The following is a 25,397-nucleotide window of genomic DNA, read 5'->3' as shown; positions in this document are numbered from 1 at the left end:
GATGCCTGTCTTCATTCACCCTAATGGCAAGTGAAGGTCCCAGACACCACTTTCCTTAGAAAGAAGAGAGCAATAGGAAAATTGGCAAGCTGTTTTCCTCACAGTAGAATCATTTCCACAGTCATATTATGTATTTACTTGTGTTTCCTTAATCAGATTGATTCTCCAGCATATTAAGTCCATGTTGGAATCTCTTGATGACCAAAACTTGTTTCTGTTCTCACATGTGAGAATAAATTGTAGGAGAATGTAAGCTGCCATTGTCTGGGACAGAAATATGGTCTCAGGAAGTCCCTGTTTAACCTCCCTGTTCAGTATTTAGTGGCACCCTGGGAAGTCAAAGCCAGAAATTCAAGGAGCCAGCTGGTAATGTAGAGAACGATTTGGTCCTGAACCTTGACCCTTTATAAGGATGAAATGAGACAAGCCTGAAAGTTTCTTTAAAGTGATAGAAATGTTACAGACAAATGAAAGATATTAGGAGTTGAGTCAAATCTAAAGAAGCCTCTTTCTCTTGCATTCTCAGGGCAGTACTGGGTGTACAGTTGATCTGCAGCATGGACCTTTCCTAGACTTTAAGATAATTTCTAGACAAAAACAAGCCCTGTGGCTTTTTTGTGTCTTTTGAAGGCATACAAAACACATAAAATGAACGATAGACTCCAGAAGGGCAGCTATATAGAACCAAACAGTCAAAAACCATGGGTCACAAATATATTTACTTTGTGTGTTTTAAATAGTTTACTTTTTAGAAGTGTAGATGTACAGACAGCTTTATGAGGAAATCTACTGCATGTATGTCATTCCTGAGTGTGTCTCCAGGAAATAAAGAAGGGCAAAAATATCCTTTTGAGTTCATAGATGTGAAGTTGGCACACATTTTTTCCCAGAAGTCCTCTAATACCCAGACCTCTTTAACGGATTACCCTTGAGATTATTCCCTATGCTCCCAATTATTGTCTTGAGGCAGAACCACAGACTGTAAGTACAGGAGAGCTGATAGCCTGGATAACCAGAATATGCCCTTGCTACTGACTTCAAAATGATGTTTTTATTTATCTAAAAGGTATTTCTGTAGAACAGTCAAGTAAAGAAAATTTGAGCTTCAACTGTCTAACATGTCATACCATTTTGGACTGAATTGTGTTCCCCCAGAATTCATATTTTGAAGCCCACAACCCCCATCATGACAATATTTGGAGTTCGGGACTTCATGGAGGTATGAATGCTTAAATGAGATAATGAAGGGGCCGGGGGGTGGGGTGGATAGTCAGGTAGAACTGTCCTTATAAGAAAAGAAAGTGACACCAGAGTTCTCTTTCTCTCTACAAGTATGTGCACAGGGAAAAGGCCCTGCGAGGACACAGACCAAAGGCAGCTGCCTACAAGTTGGGAAGAGAGCTCTCATCAGAAACTCAATTTGCTAGCACCTTGATCATGGACTTCTAACCTCCAGAATATAAGGAAATAAATGCCCGTTGTTTGTTTAACATCCAGCCTTTCGTATTCTGTTCTAGTAGCCCAAGCATACCAGTACACATAGCAAAGTGTGATCGGTCTGTATGATCTAAGATAATTACCTACTTTGCACTTCACCCTCCACCTCTAGTTGTAACTATAATGTCAGAGTCTGATGGAAATGATTTCATCTGTGACTTTGCTGAGGCACAGTCAAAGTGTTTCATTTTGCAGAGTGTGGGAAATGATTTTGAGTTTAATCCAGTTCTTAAAAGACAAAAGTTGGCATCACAGAAACTCTCATCATCACTGGCACTAATTAGTCTTCTTACTGACAGCTGAAGTAGGTATGACTAAGACTGAGTATTAAACCAAGATGGAAAAAACTGCTCTCTTCCTTAGAGCTTATCTTTCTTTCCCGTGTTTGAGATATATTTCCTCAGAAGCCAAAGGAAACTTGTTCTTTGCCATCCTGGTTTTCTGACCAACTAGAATATCTTATTCTTTTGTCATTATGACATATTCCATCATAAGATATATTACAGCAGAGGAATTTTTTAAATCTTATAATTCCTATATAAAAAGTGATGCACAAATGCAGTGTATCTTGAAAACTAAAACACCGGAATAATATGACACGTTTTTTTATGGTAAGAAATGATGCACACGGTGTTTATTCCTTATGTCTTCAAAGTGAGTTTTAAAAAAATAGCAAAATGCCTTTATTTATTGCAAAGGATGGAAGAACGTATTCACAGGATCCAGAATCAGTGAAAATTCAAATCAGTTGACCATCAGATGATTCTTTTCTTTCCTTTGAGCTTACTTAGCACTTCTACTTTGTACTTTGAATTTGCAAAGTGCTTATCAGCCTTATTAGTTAACCCTTGTAATGTGTCCATGAAGTAGATGGATGGCAAGCATTAGTGTGACATACATTAGTGTACTCCTTTGAGAGATGCCAGCAATGAAGCACATGGAGGTTAAATGATTGCTACATGATTGGCCATCAAGCCTGACAAAAAAAAGTCTTGGTCTCAATTTCCTACTTTCCAACCTTTAGCAATAACAAGGGTAAAACGAAGCGTAAGATCATCCACAAGAATCTAATGTGTAGCCTCCTTTAAAAATGAAAGCTCTCAAATACATTTTCTTAAGGTACTGAAAAATCTATCCATTGAGCAAGTATATTAGATATATATTTCTTTGTCACTTCCCCATTTAAGATGGGATCATCTTAAAAGGCTGTGACATAAATTGTTGTGGAAAAGATCGATTAGTTTAAAAGCTTTTTCCTTTTAACAGATCAGATAGTGATTATATTTCACCCTTTTGTGTGTGATTTTCATTGAGCCATTTTAATCATTTATTCATTCGAAAAAATTTTACCAAAACCGTGAGGTTTTACAAATCTATTTATCACCTCTGACTTTTCTTGCTAATCAAGATTTGAACTTCTGGGAACTGGGGACAACTGTCTGACTCTGGAATCCATTTCTTTAGAAGTAGCTTTTTTTTAAAGAGCTCTTCAGCTGTCTTCATGGGTCAGACTCACTACCTCATTTATGAACATCATTAGGGAATGTTTATGAGGTATGAAGAATGATATGTTTTGAACCTGAGGGTAAAGAGAAAGATATTATAGTCAGTTTGATGGAAAGAAGCCTCAGCGATTTATTTTTTGGATGAATCAATCCTTTAATTTCACATCTTTTCCCAGGTTTATACCCCTTTTATTGTACACCTTTATGTGGAAATGAGTACAGAAAAAAAGATGTTTAGGGTAAAATTCATAGTTTTTTTGTTGCCTTAATTATAACATAAATGATAAACTAGTGGAAAGTAAAATTAAAAGGAGTTTGATACAATGAAATTTACAAATACAAATTATTCCACTCTCTTGACTCAAATACAGGAAATCTAGCATATTGAAATAGCTGGAGAGTATCATAATATAATGACTGATACTTACAAAAGGTTTTGCATTTTACAAAGTACTCCTACATTCAACATTTGATTTGATCCTTATTTTAAATTTGAGAAGCTGGTGTCGTTTCATCAATTCTAGTTAACTGGTGAAGAAAATAAAGTCCAAAGATTTGAGACTTGTCCAAGTTACATGGATGATAACTTCTAAGTCCTACAGCTAGGACATGAACTTTTTGACACCAAGTCCACTGGATTTCTTATTATTATTTCTTCTATTTTATATCTTGTATGTACAATAACATCTATTGCTCCTAAAACAATAAATATGGAAGTCATGACTGAAACAATACCAATAAAATTTTTGATGAACAATTCTCATATTAACCCACAAAGATACAGAACAAAAAAAGTCTGACATTTTCAATAAGTTGTTGAGGATTTTTCACCCTCTTTACCTACAATTAACTGAGTGGATAGTTCCCAAATGAAAACTGATCCAGAATATTTCATGTGATTATTACACAAAAGCTGAAAGTACTTTTAAAACTCCAAAGAATAACTTAATACAAAATTACTTGTGTGTAAATTCAGTACGTGTCTCTGCATCCAGGAATCTTGTTATACAGCCTAAAAAGTTTTGATACTTCACATATCACCCAATAGGCTATTTATTTTTATTGACGTATAGTCAATTTACAATGTTGTGTTAATTTCTGGCATACAGCATAGTGAGATATATATATATATAAAGAGAGATATATAGATATATAGATATATATTCCTTTTCATACCATTTTTCATTACAAGCCATAACAAGGTTGAATATAGTTCCCTCTGCTACACAGTAAAAACTTGTTCTTTATTATGTATATAGTACCTATTATCTACAAATCTTGAATTCCCAATTTATCCCTTCCCACCCTCATTCTCCCTGGTAACCATAAGTTCATTTTCTATGTCTTTGAGTGTGTCTCAGTTTTGTAAATAAGTTCATTTGTGTCTTTTTTTTTAAATATTCCACATGTAAGTGATAGCATATGGTATTTTTCTTTCTCTTTTTAGCTTACTTTACTTAGTGTGATGATCTGCAGGCTGCTACAAATAGCACTATTTTATTCTTTTTTATGGATCAGTAGTACTCCATTATATATATACCACAACTTCTTTATCCAGTCATCTGTTGACGGACATTTAGGTTGCTTCCATGTCTTGGCTGTTGTAAAAAGTGTTGCTATGAACATTGGGGTGCACGTATCTTTTCAAATTAGAGTTCCCTCCAGATATAGGCCCAGGAGTGGGATTGCTGGATCATAGGGTTAGCCTATTTTCAATTTTTTAAAGAACCCTCGATACTGTTTTTCATAATGGCTGCACCAAACTACATTTCTACCAACTTTTTCTTCACACCCTCTTCAGCATTTATCCTTTGTGAACTTTTTAATGATGGCCATTCTGACAGTGTCAGGTGATACCTCATTATAGTTTTGATTTGCATTTCTCTGATAATTAGCGATACTGAGCTTTTTTTTTTTTTCATTTGCCGATTGGCCATTTGTATGTCTGCATTGGAGAATTGCTTGTTTAGGTCTTTTGCCCATTTTTTGTTTGGGTTGTTTGCCTTTTTTTTGTTACTGAATTGTATGAGCGTTTGTATATTCTGGAGACCAGTAGGCTATTAATGAGAGTTAATGTGCTTCTGAAAAGGCCCATTTCATGGCTAACTAAGTCTGTTACCCTACGAAGCCATATCTGGTGGTACCAAGTGTTCAATGACAACCTGTTGCCTGCATGATCAAGTCTAATCCTCTTACCCTGACATTCAAGGCTCGTCAAGACTAGTCCCAGTTTTCTTCTTCAGCATTCCCCTAACTACTCATACTCATAAATCTGCTGTTATTGCTAAACCCATCTCCTGTCCCTTCTTCAGATTTGTTCTGTGCTGTTTGCTGTTTTGAGTGGGACCTCAGATATCTTACTATTATTGTTGTCTATCCAAATCCTCTTCACTTATTACTGTCTACATTAAGACAGGGTCCCTCCAAAACTTTCCCTCTCTTTTTGAATTCCAGCTTTCAGTACACGTAATGTTAATTTGATGTTTAAAATTCACCATATCATATTAGACATTTTGAAATTCCTGGTATCATTTCACTTTCACACTTTTGTTTTTTAAGTGAATCAGTATAAGCAAACATAATATTTTCTAACAGTCATTAAATGTTAGGATCAGACACAAATTGATCACTTTAAATGCATTTCTTCACTTAAAAGAATAATCCAGAAGTTGCTACTTTTATTTTTTTTTATTTAACAAACTAGCACATTGAGGCCCAGTAAAGCTGAGTTCTATGGTCAGTGTTACAGTAGTAAGATAACTGGCAAAATAAGAATTTGAAACCATACATTTATGACACTGGAACTCAATTTTATCTTATGACACAATCTCTAACGTCTATCAATGTTTATAATTAAGGATGGAATTTATGGATTAAATAATTTATATCCTAATTTTGATGTTGTATTCTAAATTGAATACTGGAACAGAAAAAGAACATTAGTGGAAAGTGGAATTCAAATAAAGTCTGTGTTTTGCCTAATACTAATGTACCAAAATTAATTTCTTAATTTTGACAAAAATACCATTATTATAAAATATGTTGACACTTGGGGTAGCTGAGTATACCCTACATATTATTTTAGCAAATTTTCTGTAAATCTAAATTTATTCCAAAATATTTAGAAGTTTTAAAAATTATATGAATCATTTGTATCTGCTCATAATTGACATTTCTGTTATATTTCTTCTGCTGTGTAATTTTCTGCTCTCTGGTAGCCCATGACATTATGTTTACCTTCTTGATGTAATGTGTCTTGTTTGTATGTGTGTGTGAATGCTTCTTTTTGCTTCCTACAACTTTGTCAACTTTACAAGGGCAAGCTTAGTGTCTTATCATTTGTTTGAGTCCTCTATAGATTTTGCTATAGATTCTTAGACATAATGAGAGTATAAATAAAATTGTGTTGGTTCAATTCAGTTTGAGAGTGATAATTTGGAAGTTATTTTTGAAGTCATGATAGATTTTCATGTAGCCAGTCATCCTTTTTCCCTCCCAATTTTTTCACCAATGGTGTATAGAAAGATGGCAAATAAGATTTACAGCTGTAGTCTGTAGTTATTAGATGAAAGAGCTAAATGAGACATGTGATCCCAAGATTATGACATATGACAATGTTGTTAAAAATCCAACAGTAGAGTTAGACATTGTTGAGAATAAAATCCACTAGTCTGAAATATGCATCACACACACACAAAAAAATAGACTTTGAATGCAGAAAAAAAAGGATGTTTCTTCCCAAATACAAAACTATACTCTTGATTTTTTTTTATTTTCAAAATGCATTGTATCATAGTGTATATGTTTTTTTAAAGGTAGTTTTATATTTCTTAGCCTGAATAAAGAAAGGATTTGTAAAAAATAATTTTAAAATCTCCACCCCTTTCTTTTGGTTGTCAGAGTTTCCCTGATAACCAAATAATCATATCACATAAGACATGAAGACATAAGAAATGTGACTTCATAATGGCAAAAATCTTCCCCAGACTAAGACTTCTTTCCCAGTTCTAACAGCAGCATGCTTGTCAGCACATGCCTGGGCTGCAATGGATAAAGAAAGTGGCAAGGGATCCTGAAAGATCCATCCCTCCTACTACAAGAGCTCATCTCCTCCTGAGCCTGAAGGTAGTTTTTAAAATTAACCCCCTGTGTTAGTGTTCCTTGACTCATTGGTGGATGTAACAAATCAGTGGCAGTTGAGTTAGATTCTTTGCCCTTGACACCCCAAAGTACTGCTCAGCCTATTGAGTTAATGGATATTGCAATGGCATATTACAGCATCCTGATTTCTGAAAACTTTCATACTAAAGAACAGAGTGACAGGACACTTTAAGTCATCAACCAGGAAAGATTTCTCCACTCATGCCTTAAAAATGGGAATAAATGTGCAAATCTATACAATTGTGCTTCCCTTCTCATCTGTCTTGTCAAAATGAAAATCGACATGGGAATGAAGTCAAATGTGCTTCAGCAGATTAGAAAGAAATAATGTGTATTTTTCCTCTTGTGTCACACAGAGCAACTATCACTTCCTGCTGTGCCAATTTGTCTTGGGCCAGTGATTCTGAAGGTGAAACTTTGAAGGTCCTATGAATGAGAAGCCAGTACAATACAGGGTGAAATAAACACAGAACGAGCAACGTGTGGATTAAATAAGGTATCTGGAATAAAACGTAGATTGCATTTTCCTTCCTTCTTTCTTTCCTTCTTTCTTTCTTTCTTTCTTTTTTTTTTTTTACTTTCAAGAGAATATAGTGTTTTCTTGAATACTATGAGAATCAATTAAAAGAGAAGCTGTAAAATTATATGTTAAATATTTTCCTAATAAAAAAATCAAGAAAGCTGTGTAGTTATTTTGAGTTTTCATTCTATTTACTGTAATTTGATCTCAAGTCATCCTCTAACTCCCTTGTGTATGGGAGTGTGTATGTGGTGGGGGAGGTTGGACAGGCAGGATCAGGGAGGCCGATGAGAAGGAAAGGAAGACTTAACTGATGAATAAAACTTGAACTATTTGAAGAATGAATTTTGGTCAGTGTCAAAAGCCAAATGTGATTCACTGTAAAAAACCACTCATTCATCACCCTGCCTGCATGTTTGCTTTCTCCACTAACACTATTATATTCCCTTTAGAAAACACTACCTCCATGATAATTTACTCACTCCTGTACAGATTCTTATTCTTTTTCAAGGAAATGACATGCTGTTCTCATTTTTAAGCCCAGATGTAATTTTTTAAAAGAAGATTTTGGCATATCCAAAGGATAGATAACTCCTAATTATGTTTTGCTTTTCTGAGATCACTTTTTGAAATTCATCAGGGTGACCTACATTGAAGACCCAAAATTTTATAATCTCCCCCTACCCCTTGAGACTTGTCAGTAAGTCAGGTTGTCTAGGAAAATCTCATTACTGTAGGATCACTGTCCAAGCAACTATTAGCAGAGAGAAAGCAGGGAGAAAAGTAACCCAGGTGACTGTCTGCAAATTGACATAGATTAACTGTTCTTTATCCAGAGTCCTGGTGGAATACCGGAGATCTGCAGAAAGTCATTTTCAGATTAAACATTGAGAACAGAGCTGAAAGATGATACATAGGAATGCATGAATTGCAACTAGTGCCATACAACTGGAACACCTGTAAGTACAATTAATTTAGCTCAAGACTATATCACTAGGAATGGTTTTAAACAAGCTTTAGCATGTTCCTGCAGCTGACAATTTATTTAATTGGAAAGGCTATAAACCATTTGATTGTAATGCTCAAAATTCTATGAGATTGTAGAACCTCATACATAACCACAGGTTTATCTTTTTCTCCTTGTATTCAGTTGGGGACACTAATTGAATTCAACCACAAAGCACTGAATTTTATTGTAGATGGAGTTGGTTTCTTTCCAGGAATCAATTCCCATTTAAAAAGTAAGCCTAAAGTGTCTGGGCTTCAGCCAGATGTTTCTGAGAGGAAGGTGATTAAAATGGTTTCTAATCCCATGGTGAATGTTTTCCTCACAATTCTCACATTCCACCTTGAAGAGTCAAGGCAAACCATACTTCTGGATTACAGATCTCTGAGAAGGTTATTTTAAAGCATATTCGTCTAAAACAAATCTTAATGTGTGTAAAAATAATTTGGGGAGAATATAAGCTTTTTATGGACACATATACAACATTGAGGCTAATAAAATTATATTTATCTATTGAAAGGTAAGGGTGTATACTCCGAAACTATGACCATTTCAGCTAAATTACAGTTTTTTTAAACTTGTGATCACTAAGAATTTAGAATTTTTCTTGCAGGTGAACTTATTGCTAAATATTTATTTGCAGTGATATTTGAAAACATAAATTTGTGATACCAACTAAGAATATATGCCTTTTAGTAAGAGTAGTAGAAATGAAATGACTGTTTTCCCTATGGGAGCCCAACTCTAATGATTAACAAACACACATATCAACACCAAAACCACAAATGCTCAATCTTATGAGTGATATAAGACATTTTATTAGTCTGATTTGCCCAGAAGTTAGCTTGTCCAACAATTTTTAATTTCCATAACTGTGTAACACTTACAGAAAGCCTTAATCTTTCCATTGGTGACTGCCTCACATCCTCACATTAAAATATAGACATCTGCAATTGTTTTTGACATTTGCATTTCTATTATATTTGCCACTTAAATTTCAGTATTTAAATACTATTGTATAAATCTTTCCATGTAAGGCAGGTGACTCAGCAGGTGTTATGTTCCTTTGTAATTTCTTTTCAGAGAAAAGCACTAAAGTAACTTCAGTCTATGTATACTGTTGTATAAGAAGTCTGGAAATCAAATGAAGTGAAATCTAAGCAATAAGGTAATCAAGGCATGAACACTATGACATAATCACAGGGCCTCACAGAGTCTTTAGAAAGAGCTTCAGGGGAGGGTATAGCTCAAATGGTAAAGTGTATGCTTGGCATTCACAAGGTCCTGGGTTCAATCCCCCGTACCTCCTCTAAAAATAAATATATAAGTAAACCTAATTACCTCCCCCCAAAAAATGAAAAATAAAATAAAAAGAAAGAGCTAGAAATGATAGAGTTGGGTTGATTGGGCAAAGCTTTAGCATCTGTCCTCATTTAGAGTAAAGCAGCTTCATGTGCAACTTATTTACGTGGTGGACTACCAGAGATCTGCAGAAAGTCATTTTCAGATTAAACATTTGAATAAAAGATGTTCGAATAAAAGATGAATAGAATATTTCCTGCACAACACGTAGAGTGATCAACCATCCTGTTTGTAGAGAACTGAGGGGATCTCCAGGACAAGAACAAGAATTTCAGTGCTAAAATGGGGAAAATCCCAGAAAAGTGAGGATGAGTTAGTTGCCCACTACCCCACCGTCCTTCACTGTTTGGTTTGTGGAAGCCTGAGGATTTGGTAGGTGGGAAATAGTACACACTGAGAGCTCTAAGTCATGTCGAACATGACCTTGGTCCACAGCTTCATGTGATTCAGCATTGTGAGAAGATGCACATCTTCCTGGGCTCCTGACTTAAAAGAGATGCAGCTATGTATTGACCCATCTGACTTTTCCTGTGCTCACTGTATTTAGAAGCATGCATAAATATCTATATATAGATATTAAACTTACGTTGTTATGGATAAATATCTATATATAGATATTAAAATTGTACTGTTTTACCTTTTTTATTTCATTAGAGCAAGGGCTTTCAAGTATTTTTTCAAGTATTTTTTGCCACAACCCACAGTAAGAGATAAATTTTACAGTGCCACTCAGTATACAGATAATAAATTAAATGTTAAAAAGTTTCATATAGCATTTTAATGCTTATTACTAGTCTTTAGAATAATAACTGTAGGGCCTTCAAGTGCTACTGAAGTTCAACATCATTGGCTTCCATTCTTGCATTCTGCCCCTCACACTCAATACTTACCCTATGACCTAAGGCTGTGATTTTCAAACTATAGGGAATGGAAACATCACCATGGAGCATATTAAACTTGGTAATATCATGATGCATCACAGAGACCTTTATTCTGATATGGTCTTGATTATGAACTAGGACCTAGAAAGTTGATTTTAACAAGTGACGTGGACAGGGTGATTCTCTGGCCATGCTGAAGAACACTGCTTCAGGATTATAGTCCTGAGTTATCCAACAGATTCTACATTGTCATCGATGTATTTTTTTGCTATTTAATTATTTATCAAACAAGTATATACCCAAAACTGTGAGATATACTAGGGGAACAGGCTTCACATTGCCAGAATGTAGTTGAAAAAATGCAAAAATTGCAATATATCGTCATTCTTATTAACAAATTCAAATGATTGTTCAGTGCAAGATTTGATTTTGTTTTCCCTGAACAACAGGTAACCGTTAAGGAAATGCGTTCAACAAAGTGACACCGTTTATTGCTGATTATGAAGATTGCTTTGGTGTGAAGTGGGCGAGATAAGGGTGAGACAACCTTCAGGAGGCTGTTGCAGTAACATAGGTAAACGATGGTTGGTTAATGCACTAACGAGTAGGACTGAAGATGGTTGTGGGTGCTCAGGACACAGTATGCACTAGGAAGCATACTTTCTCACTGTTTAATAGGTGAGGATGACAAGCAGATGGCCATCTCAGTGCACTGCACCATGTTCTGTGCTAATGGTATTTATAAGTTACAGTAATTGTAAAAGGCAGCGACCCACTCAGAAACACTCTGGTATGCATTGCAACTCTGTCTCAGAGCAACAATTAGAGGGACTGTGGATGAGCATTTGACCCCAGATGAAGGTGGCTGGAAAATAAGATGAGCTCAGAATCTTGCATTACTTTTTAATAAGTATCAGTGTATAATACCATTTAACATTGCAATAGATTAGAGACAAAGAAAGTGTAATTTCTTTGTTATGCCTTCAATAGTGAAACCCATAGGATCTAAATCTAAATTTACAAAAGGCAGGGATGCTTTGGTATTTTCCCCCAATTTTTATAATCTTACATAGCGTATATATAGTGGAATCATTTGTTGAAACTCCTCAGGGCCTTCTCTAAGACAATTTGGAAACTGATGGCTCTCCTCCCCCTAACATTCGTGTTCATTTAGGTAGAGGTCAGGGGGACATCTTCTTCATATTTCACCAGTGAGTACTGAGGATGTCAATGGAAATGAAGTTCCCTAATTTTAGGTCTTGACACACAAAAGCAAATTCAGTTTTCACTTATTAAAAAAAGGTGACAATTACTTGACTTTCTCCACTGATATCTTCATTTTTAGATTTTTAAAACATTCTCCCCTTATTGTTTATTGCCCCACTTTGTCAGTTTTAGCTTCCCTCTCCAACTTTCCTGTTTACCCTCTTTATATACAGCTTGACTCTGGATCAGATGCAGTGGAGGTTCTCATTAAATGCTGAGCAGCCAGTTTTGACAAACTCTACTTTCACACAAGTTACACAAGAGAAATACATAATATAATTTTTATGGTTGACTGCCTTGAGAAAATTTAGCACACCAGAAGCATAATTCATTCAAAAGAAAAAAATCTCTTTAGCTGAGTTATTACCTGAGTGCAGCTCTGTAGCTGGAAATAAAGTTTGAAAGCTTCTGCGTACATAAGGAGTACAAATGGATTTGGGTCATCAATAACGTGACTAAGTTCACAATCAGGGTGTTAAGGGATTTCCCTGTAACAAGCACTTATAGTATCCATTGTGCTTGTGTCTCTGATGTGACAGAGTCCCTGTCCTACACTTTACATATGCCACCTCATTATAATCCTAACAGCCCTAACATATGAACATTATTATCCCCACTTAGAGATAAGAAAGCTGAGGACCAACAAAGTTAAATAACTCCCATAGGGTCACATCGCTGGTAAACGCTGAATTCAAGTCTGTAAAATTCCATAGCCAAGGCTTTTCCTATGACTTGGGTGATATTTTTACTTCTCATCCTAACTAGAGGGTCTGTTCATCATCAAGTGCCTATAAACCATCTATTTCACGTTCTGCACGTTGTTTGTCAGTGCAGGCAAGAGAGAGCAGTGAAAGTACAGCAAGAAGTAATCTGCTCTGAAGAAAAGCAATCAGAAGGTTTTAGTCTCAGAAGCTCCGTGCAGTGATCATTCTAATAGAGCAGTAGATGACGAGGACGGGAGCCAGAGCTGATTCCGATGCTAATACTCAAACACATGAGAATGTGTCTTCCTTGCCAAATCATTTATTTGCTGTTGTTTGCAAAGTCTAATTGTATCACACTACAGAGTGTGAAATGCTAAGTAAAATGTGTCTTTGCCACATCTCTCTATATATAGCGAGCTTTGATTTCCTCAATCCAATATTTGCATATATCCAATATAGTTATAAAGACAGAACCACATTGCTGTGGTGTTTTAAGAAAGAGTCATTTAGAAAGTAAATGAGAAATAAATATGAGACCTATAGCTTGGAATAGATTACGTACTTTTTTCTACTGATTCCTGGCCTCCTCCCTTTAACTTTTGAATTAATTTGCTTCATGTATGTTAGGACTTTCTGTTGTAAGAAGTAAACTTAGTTATTATCCTTCAGGAAACAAAAAGGAATGAAAGTGGTCAAATAGCAGAAGAAGAATGAAACCCAGGAAAGCATAAGATGTCAGTCCCTTGGATCAGTACTAATCTCTTATCTCCACTGCACTCTGTGATTCTGGCTCACTCTTTGTGAACTTTCTCTGATATCAGTCCACCTGGCAAGCAGAAGATGATCATGCAATGGTCCTAAGTTTACATGTCACTAAAGTAACAACACAGAAGGGACAGATATTCTCAGTACTAAGTTCAATTTTCTTGAACACCAATTTCCACATTTCATTCAAATCTCCAATCTTGGTCTATTAATGTGATCAGATGTTCAGAAAATCCAAACATAATTTGGAGTTCCCCACTTGGGATCTGAGGTGCAGAACAATACCCCAAAAGTGATCACTGCAGCTTCTTTTGTTTATTTATTGAAGTTATGTCCTCCATGCCCCAAGTATCTTCCTGTTTTCAAAGTTCTCTCAAAATATATTTGCAATAAATCTTATCATATTATATTTCTTCATCCACAGGAGGAGTCTTGACACAGTTATTGGGATCACTTAGGATTCCTCATTTATCTTGCCAAAATGGATCATGGTTTGACCATTTAGGTCATGGCAACTGATGTCAATTAGAAGAGTAAATTAGTCACACTAACATCTTGCTGAAGTTAGAGAAACTCTGCTTTTATCACTTACCACCTAGCTCATATCCTATTTCCAGTCTATACAACCTCTGCATAGCAGCCTTACTATTTACCATTTAATTCATAACACTTTTCTCATGTTACTTGTGTAATTATTTTGTTTGCTGTTAACTACAGAAATTAAGGCCATCTGTTTTTAATACTCTAACTCTCTGGGGAATAGGGGTGGCCTTCAAATGGTTTTCCCTAAATAGTTGTAAACTTCCTACAAGAAGGACTTGATATCTTCAGCAAAGATATTCCCTCTGGCCTGAAAGGATGCCTTTTGGAGGACCTGCATCAGTACTGGTCTGAGCAGGGTCTATTTTCCCTTGATCTTATTCACTAGATCATTCTTTCCCCAGGTGTCAGCTGTCTTCCTGCCACAATCACCTTAGGACCAGAGCATAGATTTTGATAACCAACCACTTAAGCATATGTATCACATCTTCTATGAAATATCCATAATAAATTTTAAATTCAAATTGCACTTTTATCTCTCTGCTATAGATTAATTACCAAAGTTGTCCTTTCCTTTTCTGACTTAGCTTTCAACTTGTGCATCATTTCCTTCTGTAGTAATTTCAGCTAGAGATTTACATGTGGACTAGATTGAAGTAAGGCACACACTTGAAGGCAGGAAAGAGGCAGAGAAGCTGCAGACAAGAGTTCATATGTTCCTAGTGCAGACTCAGGTCTTGAAATGTCTTCTCTTACGTAGGAAAAGGAAACATGCAAATTAGCTTGAACTTTAAACTTTGTTCTCTTTATATTGTAGTTCCTTTCTAAGATTGGACTACAGTTCCAGTAAATAATTCTACGTAAGCATCACAATCTACTGTGTTGCTCTAATAATCACCAAAGGATGCAAAGAATAATTTTTTCCTGGCGTCATATCATATTGGACTCTGAAAGAGAACACATAGTGGTAACTCTGGGTGCAAGGCAACACAGGTTCTCCAGTTCCCAACAGCAGCTGTGGAAAGACTTTCCAACCCAGAGGAGCCATAGAACATACTCACCATGAACACATTAAGACCAATCTTTATGCTCTATAAATTAAGGCTAACTTTGGGATGGGAAAAAGAATAGGTTCAGAGACAACAGGTTTTATTTTGTAGATTGTCGTATGCATGAAGATAATTTAACATTAATAGAAAAAAGAAGTTTAAATTAAAAAATTTAAGACACTTTTATAGACATTCAGGAAACAAAAGATAGTGTACCACAATATTCCAAAAAATCAGATGAGTGAGAATAAGTGGCTGCTCTGAGAAAAGCGTGACTGTTAGAGAAAACAGGAGGCAGAGGCCACTATTTTCTCACCATCTGGCTCTTAGTCAACCAACTTTGGTAGGAAGTAGAGAGGAAGGAGCTTCATCTTCTACAAGGGGATGAGATCTAACAAGGTGGTTTTAGCCAGAAACGTGAGCACATGCTGAGAGGGCTGCGATTATGTAGTAATAACTTGATGACTAAAGATCAACTTCCTAACAGGTGGAAGGGGAAGAAAAAATTATGTGTACCAGAATTTTAGCAGTAATAACAGACTTAATATGGAAGTGGCATGAAGATTGACTGTGTATAGAACTGCTTTTGGCTGGAGATATCAGTTGTCAGGGGTGAAAAAGAAAGGTTTCAGGGATGAACTGTTGGCAGTGCATAATTTCATAGTTTCTGCGACATTCAAAATCATCAGATAAGTTAAACTCATAAAATGCATAGCTTGGGTATTTTGTTTTGTCTTGTTTTTTGTTTATTTTTTGTATTGTATGTGGTGAAAGCAAAAAGCTTATAATACATCTTGTGGAACAGAATTTAAACAATAGGTATGAACCGAAGGATAGGAAGAAGAGGCATCAGAGGAAGGTTAGAGATGTACCATGCTGATAGTCAAGCTGTGGACTTTAAAAGCCATGAAACTGGGGTTTGAGCCAAGTTGGTAGCCATGTATGAGGAATAGAGACTACAAATGAAATGTAGTTTGCATATAACTTGCCCTTATATTTTAAATGTTTTCTTGATTAGTACTAAAATCTTCCAAGATCCAAATTGCTATCTTTTCATAACCAATGTTTATGATTGTAGACAATATTGTTTTCCCAGCTCCTTTATGTGATTCTCAGTCTCAACCACACATTAGAATTACTTTGGAAATTTTTTTCAAATCTTGATACCTGAGCCTCTATCCAAAATAATTAATCTCTTTGGGTAGTACCCGGGCAATTGAATTTTTTTCCCAAACTCCCCATGTGATCATTAAGCCCAACCAAAGTGAGAATCATGACCTAGAAGCAATGAATTTTCACTCAGCAGTTACAGCCTTAACTTTCAATCTGGATAAATGAAAGCAGCATCTTTTTGTAGTTTCTGGAATTTTTTTCTTACATGTTATCATTCATTCATTCATTCATTCATTATATCACTTTAACTAACAGTGCCCTCATTTCTTTTAGGTACCAGTATTTTATTAGATACTTAAAATACAGTGATGAGCAAAAATCTCAGCATCAGACAGTGAAGTTGATAGTATTATGGAGGAAATATATGGGTCAAATAGTAATAGTAATAGTAATATGTCTAAAATAATGTAATAGTAATAGTAATATATCTAAAATAAAGATATAATTACAAATTGTAATACATGTTATAAAGGAAAGATGTAGGTTTTAATGGGAATATGGCAAGGATCCGTAATTTAGACTGATAAGAGAGTGGGAATAATTTCTAAGGAATTCTTCTGGCAGAGATCTAAAAATATGAGAGATGAATTATCTGAAAACGGTTGGGAAGTAAGAGGCTTCTAGGCAGAAGGACCACCTCGTACAAAACCCTGGAATAAGAAAGAGCAGCCATATATTTGAGGAAATGGAAAAAAGACAATATGTTAGAAGCACAGAAGACAATGAAAGATTAGAAAAGTAACAAATGTTAGCTAAAGCAGGGTTTGGAGACTTGCTAAGAATTTAGGTTTTAAATCCCTATAATTTTTTTTTTCTTTTTAATTGTACATTCAGTAAGACATCACTAAAATGGTTTTAAGTAGTGGAGGCCACGATCTAAATGGCAAATTCAAAGATTATTCTGACATTCTGGCTGCTGTCTGAAGAATGATTTCAAGAGAGGCAAATAAGTAAGATCGGTTTGGTTCATAGTCAACAGCGTTAGTTCAAGTACAAGATGACAACGATGTGAATCAAAGAAAGAGAGTCACAGAAAAAAAATGAGTGAAATTGAGTTATACTTTTTGAGAAAAAGATTGTGGTAGGGAGAAGGAAATGTTACAGAATCCTGGCCCTTCCAATTACAATCTGTGAGACATGAGTGAGTTACTTAACCTCTCTCGGCTTCAATATATTCATCTATAGAATGAGAATAGTGCTATTTCTTTTTTATTGTCCAGATAAATACCTAGTAAACTGTCGATCTCCAAAAGACTGCTGGAAAAACATTTTGATCTAGTCAGATTAATTCACTTACTAAAGGGAGAGCATCACCTTGTCAGAGTCTTAGTATTTCCTCTAAAGAGTCATGAATTGAGTGATTTTAAAGTGGCTCTTGTAAGTTGAGAAACTGGTTGGGATTGGGCTGAGTTTTTGGCTTAACAGCTTTGGGCTGATGGGCATAACAACGTGAAGGACTCACTTTGAGCGAGTTCTCTTGAGGGGTAAACTATTAGAGTTGATTCACAGTCTTATCTTTCAGGAGCAGGCAACTAGTTTTTGTTGTTGTTTTAGCACATGTATGGGAAACAGTGCCCATTCCAGAATTGTTTTACATGTGAACAGGTAGTGTTTCCAAATTCTTATAAGACGTTAATATTCAGGATTTAGGAATGAGAAGTTAGAATCCACTAGGATTCTTGGGAATCTTTGAAAACATGTTTTTGTTTTTCATAACAATTCATTTATATTTTTAAATAATTATGAGTTACCACAGTTAAAATATTATGAGTTACAATAAACAGTGGATTATTCTTCTGTGATAAGCCTATGTTAAAAATTTCAGAGTTTTTGAGACATAATGAAAAGTGCATGGTTACTAAAATGAACCAATATAGTGAGACATTATATAGTTCAATGACATTCAAATTAACCTCTATCAGATACAGACATCTCAAAAAAAAGGAACTATTAAAAGAAAATGAATGCCAAGTAATAATAATTTTAAAAATTAAACAGTGATAAACAAATATTTAATATTAAAAAATTGTTATTCTTAAAATTGTAGAGCACATAAGCATTACTATTGAATCTGAGTGTTAGGGTACATGATGCTACGTATAAATTCATTTTATTTTTAACTATGAATAGTTGCCTGATCTGACTTTGGTTTACTGTTAAAAATCAGTATTACTTTTATTAATTCAAAATTTAAATCTGTTTTCACTTTCATATCAGAGCATTGTCCAGCAATATCCACATCCCGTTCTCCTTGAATCTCTTCTGTTAAGGTATTTACAAATAACCGTAGGCTAAAGCAAATATTCAAACACAGAAAATCACCTGTGAATACTAATGGGTAATATTAAAATAACACTTAGTTCTTATAGCAAGGCAAACAGCACACAGAATTGCACTTCAATATTGTGAAATTAAGGACTTATTTTGCTTCTAAAAGTTATTTCTTGGAGTGCTACTAATAGAATTTGTAGAAAATGTACAGTGCCTGGAGACTTTTTTTTTTATTATAATGACTTTTCATTAGCAGCAGACAGGACCCTGAAAACACACTTGTAACACAGCAGTGATGGTTGTAAGCAAGACTAAGTGATTAGACCAGACACTTTTCCTAGAAACGTCTACCATTAAGCTGCAACTCTGAGTGCCAGTGCACCCAGGTCTTGTTTTCTAGGTCACATTAGTGGGTTACCTAGAACTAGTCTTTGTTTCTTGTTAGGCTTTAATTCTTATAGGAGAATTAAAATACTGTAACAGTTTCCTGATTTCTTCATTGGTTTTTCTAGGGACTTAGGATTTGGGAAAACACTTAAATTTCCAGAGAAATGAAAAAGGAATTAGTGCATGGAAACACTGATTGCTGGTCACCACTGCTGTATCCCATGAACTGTATTTTCCACGCACACTGTTTTATCCTTTTAGTACAGATGGGCTGCTTCTTAGTTTTTTCTAGTAGCTTGAAAAATTACATGGAGTAAGTCCTAATACCTTGCCTAACACTTGCTATTCTCTCTCCTTGAGCCTGAACCACATGTCCCCAGTCCTCTGTTAGGGTCCTATTCCAATATGACTGGGTCCAGAAGTTTGACACTGCCTCAACCCCTGTCCCCTTTTCACATACTATGCCATATTCACTATAATGGGCAGTCTTGACCATCAGTAACAAACTGAATCAAGCCTTTGATGGCCATATGCTTTTGAAGCCCTACCTGTTCTTGACTTGCCCTATTTTCCGTTTGTGTATTTCCCAGAATGCATTATGGCCATCTACCTTGTGATGTTACAAATTTGATGACAGTTTTGGCACACCGCAATTATTTTTTGAGGGAAGGCATCGAATCATCAAGTAAAATACACAAGTATTTTGTGCTACTTATATTCTAAAAAATATTTTATGTATCTTGGCTTTACTGATCATACAGAAATATCACAGGATGGAGCCAGAAGACTTATGTTGTAATTTAACCAATATGAATTTTACAATCAATACACAATAATTTTAGATAAGTAACAGTATCTCTGTTTTTCATATGAAAATTAAATGTAATAATACTGTCCCAGGTGCCTCCAACATATTGGTAGAACAAAACAAAACAAAAAATGAATGTGCTTACAAATTAAATTGTTAAATGAATTAAATCTTTAATTGGCATGAGTGATAAATATATTTTCAGAAACAAAATAGTTATTTTTTCTTCCCTATTTACAGTTTTATGTTTAATGACATACATAATTACCATCCATTTATTTTCTTAAATGAAATGAAATCTTCAAGAGCTCTGAGTGTTATGGACTAAATGCGTTCCTCCAAAAGAATCCATGACTCCAGTGTGATTTGATTTAGAGATAGAGCCCATAAAGAAGTAATTAGGTTAATGAGGTTGTAAGGGTGGGAGCCTAATTCAATATAATTAGTGTTCTTAGAGGCTGAGACACAAGAGAGCGCTCTCTCTATCCACATGCACATGGAGACGAGGCCATGCGAACACACAGCAAGAAGGCAGCTATATGAGTTAGCACGGAAGCTCTCACCAGAACAAATCTGGCTGGACCTTGATTTGGAACTTGCAGATCTGAGAGACACACATTTCAGTTGTTTAAGCCACTCAACATGTGTAGTATTTTTTTATGGCACTTCAATCTGATTAATAAGTGAATCATTATGTAATAAATGATCTTTCTCTATGCTCCCCAAATTTCTGGTAAATTAGTATTATGTTCACACTATATCAAAATTGGGCTTACAATATATCTCATCACTTGAAAGCTGGAGCTAGATCATTGTGAAGTTTGTATCCCCATCTTAAGTATGTTGTTCAGCATAGTAGGTGCTTAGCAAGTGCTGGTTACACAAGAAATGTAGTATATGAGTTCTAGGTCTGTCATCATGGAAGAATTTTATTCTGGTTTTGTTTGTTTCTGTGTAATGATAGTTCTGGGTCCATTTTTAAGAGCTAGTTTGCCTGTTTATTTGTTTTTTGCTGCTTTGATTACCTAATTTTGCTGGCAGTGCTTTAACATGATTCACACTTCATGGTGAATAGGATTCATTGCTATAAAAATTGTATCTCAGTTTGGGGGAGAGTATGGCTCAAGTGGCAGGGCGCATGCTTAACATGCATGAGGTCCTGGGCTCAATCCCCAGTACCTCCTCTAGAAATGAATGAACCTCATTACCTCCCCCTCTTGCCAGAATAAAAAAATAAGTAATGCAATAATAAATAAATAAAATATTTTTTAAAACCTTAAAGTACATCTCAAGCATTATTCTTCAATAACCTCTTGTCAATTAATAAATTAGGTAACATGGAAAGCACTGATTTCTGGATAGGTAACTATACCACCTTAGATACAAAGTCAAAAATCTAATTTGATGGAAGAGGAGAAGCAGGAAAGGCCAGCACCCAGGCATGCATGAATTAGCCACAAAAGACCAGAATCCTGCAAAACTATTCTGCATGCCAGAGTGACAAGAGAAGACGGGGGACCAATGCTACGTGGATACAACGGCCAGAACAAGAACACATTAGAAAATAAAAGAGGTCAGTTTTACTCTTTTTAATAGATTGGTTTCAGAAATAGTGTTTTCGCAGATACTGAACAACTACCAGCGCTATAGGTGTCAGAAAAAATGCCAGTGTGCTTCATCTAAGCCAGAAAAAGGAAAAAAAAAAAGGAAGAAAGGAAAAAAGAAAGTGTGTGTGTATGTATGTCTGTTATATTGTGACTTGTGGGGAAACGCATAAGAAAACTAGGAGTTAATACGGACAATTCCATTGTCAGTGTTTAGTGGCTATAGCGAAGATAGTCTTGACCTTTTGCTGGGTTATTAACATGGAAAGAAAAATACAAGGTAACTGAAATCTTGTTTCTATTTAGGGATAACATTTAGAAGAGAGGATTTTTAGTTAAAATGATGTTTCTAATCTGGTGTTCAGCTGGCAGTGACTCTTCCTCCTACTGGATGCTGGTAGATATACTGTGGAGGGAAAAACCTTATTTTGAGTGAAAGATAACAAAGACAAACAATATTATTTAACATATTGAGGAAGTCTTGGAAAAATCCTTCAGTAATATACATTGTGAATCTCTGAGGGTGGAATATGTTACCAGAAAATGGAACCCTCCACCAAAAGTATAGCATCTATTAATACTAGATTAGAAGGTGCTAGATTAGAATCTCTTGACACTCCAGAAAGTTTGGCAAAAGTTCTAGATATTCTAGGAATGAGTTTCAACCAGCATACTTTTCATTAAAACTCTTAACATGAAACTTGACTCAATAGCAATAAAGACACCTCAAACCTGGATATTACTTTCTAAATACCATTTTACAATAAAAAGAACCAGAGTTCCTTAAAGAACTGGTTGATTTTAGGTCTGGTGCAGGATAAAATACAAGAAAAGCCTTAAAAAACTAAAAATAGACTCACCATATGATTCAGCAATCCCACTCCTAGGCATATATCCAGAGGAAACTAATTTGAAAAGATACAACCCAGTGTTCATAGCAGCACTATTTACAACAGACAAGACATGGAAACAACCTCAATGTCCATGGACAGATGACTAAATAAAGAAGTTGTGGTATATGTGTGTGTGTGTGTGTGTGTGTGTGTGTGTACATACATACATATACACCAGCCATAAAAAAAGAATAAAACCATGCCATTTGCAGCAACATGGATGGACCTGGAGTTTGTCATTCTAAGTGAAATAAGCCAGAAAGAGAAAGAAAAATACCATATGATACTGCTTATGTGGAATCTAAAAAAAAATTAAAAGACAGAAATGAACTTATTTATAAAATAGAAACAAACTTACAGTTACTAGGAGAGAAAAGGAGTAGGAAGGGATAAATTGGGAGTTTGAGATTTGCAGATACTAACTACGATATATATAAAATAGATAAATAATAAGTTTATACTATATAGCACAGAGAACTATATTCAATATCTTGTAGTAACCTATAATGAAAAAGAATATGAAAATGAATCTATGTATGTATATGTATGACTGAAACATTATGCTATACACCAGAAATTTACAGTGTTGTAACTGGCTATACTTCAGTTAAAAAGAGGGTCTGAAGGAAAAGCAACAGCTGTTCTTGACTGAAGAATTCCAATTAATACACGTAGAAGAAATAAGCAAAATAGAAAATCATCATCAGAATACCATGGTGATTTTGCAATAGTTAAGTTCCACTAGTGGATATTAAAATTAATGGGTGAAAACTTAAGCAGAATGAGATATTTGCATAGTCTTAAAGTATCTCTCTCAAAGAATTTAGAAATTTCAAAGGAATAAATAGTCACTTTACAGGAGGATCCTGGCAAATACTCCCTTAAGCAAATGATCCAGATGAATATTGTCAGTATTATATATGAACATCACGTGACACTTAATATGATGTCCTGAGGAGGACATATCACCTCTTTGGCATCCTTCCACATAACCTAAATTTAATGCAGTCTACATTTAAGCATGAGAAAACATCAGAAGAAAAAACACATATTCTACAAAATAATCAATACACTTGAAAAATATCAAGATCATTAAAGTTGAGAAGAAACTAGTAATTGTCACAGAAGAGACATACAAACTAAATGGAATGTGGGATTCTGAAATGAATCCTGGATTAGGGGGAAAAAAAGGATAGTGTTGGAAAACAAAACTGGTGAAATCTGAATGAGTTCTGGACTTTAGTTCATAATATTGGTCTAAGATTAATTTCTTAGTTTCCACACATATTCCTTGGTTTTTTAAGATGTTAAAAAGGGAGAAGCAGGGTGAAGGATATATCAGAATTCTTTTGCAACTCTTTGATTCTAAATTTTTCAGAAATATGTCAAAACAAAATACATTTTTACCATAAAAGTAGAAATATAATGAGTAATTAAATAAATAACTAAATAAAGACTTTGATATGACAGTATATAGACAAGCCTAATATCAACTAGATTCTAACAAGGCGGCTCTTAAAACTGAATTTGTCACCATGTTCATCACTCCAGGAGCCGTTCCTTATTCATGGTTTCACTTTCTCTGATTTCAGTTACCCACAGTCAACTGCAGTCAGAAAATATGAAATAAAAAATTCCAGAACTAAACAATTTATCAGTTTTAAATTGCATGCTGCTCTGAGGAGCATGATGAAATCTTGAGCCATCTTGGTGCAGCCCACCCAGGAGGAGAATCGTCTCCTTGTCTGGCATAACCCTCCCATAAGTCACTTAGCAGCTGTCTTGGCTATCAGATCAACTGTTACCTATATCAGTGCTTGTGTTCAAATAATTCTTATTTCATTTAGTAATGACCTCAAAGTGCAAGAGTAGTGATGCTAGCAATTTGGATATTCTCTTACTGTGCCTAATTTATAAATTAAACTTTATTATATGTGGGAATGTATAGAAAAATATAGTATATCTAAGTTTTGTACCATCTGAGGTTTCAGGCATCCTCTGGGCATCTTGAAATGTATCCCCCATAGAAAAGGGGGACACTGTACTGAAATTACATAAAGGGAGAGTTTCTCCTTTACGTCAGACTGATAGCAAATAATTGTTTTCTCTTTTTCCATCCTGGCTTCCATTTCTTTGCCTTTCAAAGGTACGTTGTTCATCACAGAGCAATTGTTAAAATAGATCTCCCTAAACTCCTTGTTCTACTGATTGCAATGAGATGAGAATGAAAAATCCATAGGATATTATATAAGACTCTGGTTGGTTGTAATTTGCCAAGTTAAGAGTTAATATATCAAGATAATAAAATGTTACAGCTTTTAAATCAAGCAAAACTATAAAAAATAGAAGATATCAGAGTACACATTATCATACTTTGCATGAAATTGCCTATTTAGAAAGAGAAATGGTAAAGTGATAATTGTTATGATGTTAAAATCTCTGAATAGAAATTGCCACATTGTCAGCAAAACCAAAACTTCCAGTGGGTTTATCAATCAGATTGTAATTTCCTTTGAGCTACACTGTACTGCCTTCCGAGGTGTCATTCTCTTCCACCAGCAAGGAAGCTGAATTTGTCTCAGAGGATTCAGTGGCTGAACAGCTAGTCTAATGCACATGCCCACATTTTGTTTAGGTGAACTTAGTTTAAAATGATCATCAGAGGCAGTGAGAAAGGAGTGAAAACAGTTTTGACTGAGAACTGATAGAGAATTTTGCCTGCTCAGGGTATGAGCCTATCTAATTAGGCAACTAGAATCTAAGGAAGCTCACAAACATATTACATGCACACATTTCAGCTTTGAGTGTCTTCAGCTCCTGCTAGCTGTTCCTTCAAGTCACTCACTGTAATCTGGAAGTGGGGGTTCAACTATATCTCAGAAACCAGAGTATAATCCCTGAGTCATGGTAACCTCAGAATAGTCTTGGGAGGGCTTTTTAGATATTGATTTAGAGGTGGAACACCTGAGGACAAAAATAACTTTTTAGGTATATCTGGGCTTTCT

The 25,397-nt window shown here is 35.2% G+C and overlaps 1 long non-coding RNA gene across 4 annotated transcripts in view; it reads left to right on the top strand.

Annotated features, from left to right (window-relative positions):
- LOC140696583 (uncharacterized) overlaps positions 1 to 11,500 on the top strand; it is a 395,510-nt gene extending 384,010 nt beyond the window's left edge. For 3 of the 4 annotated variants that reach the window (XR_012073071.1, XR_012073070.1, XR_012073072.1), the window contains 4 exons: positions 7,520 to 7,659; positions 8,520 to 8,642; positions 9,773 to 9,857; positions 11,382 to 11,500. This is a non-coding gene — a long non-coding RNA (uncharacterized lncRNA). Of the gene's footprint in view, positions 1 to 1,155; positions 1,220 to 1,332; positions 1,491 to 7,519; positions 7,660 to 8,519; positions 8,643 to 9,772; positions 9,858 to 11,381 lie in introns of those variants that run through there. The other variant, XR_012073073.1, reaches the window with a different exon arrangement.
- Positions 11,501 to 25,397: the final 13,897 nt, after the last annotated feature.

Source organism: Vicugna pacos, chromosome 5, assembly GCF_048564905.1.
Source record: "Vicugna pacos chromosome 5, VicPac4, whole genome shotgun sequence".
NCBI lineage: Eukaryota > Metazoa > Chordata > Mammalia > Artiodactyla > Camelidae > Vicugna > Vicugna pacos.
The sequence above is the reverse complement of the archived record's forward strand: the minus strand, read 5'-3'. Positions and strand labels throughout refer to the sequence as shown.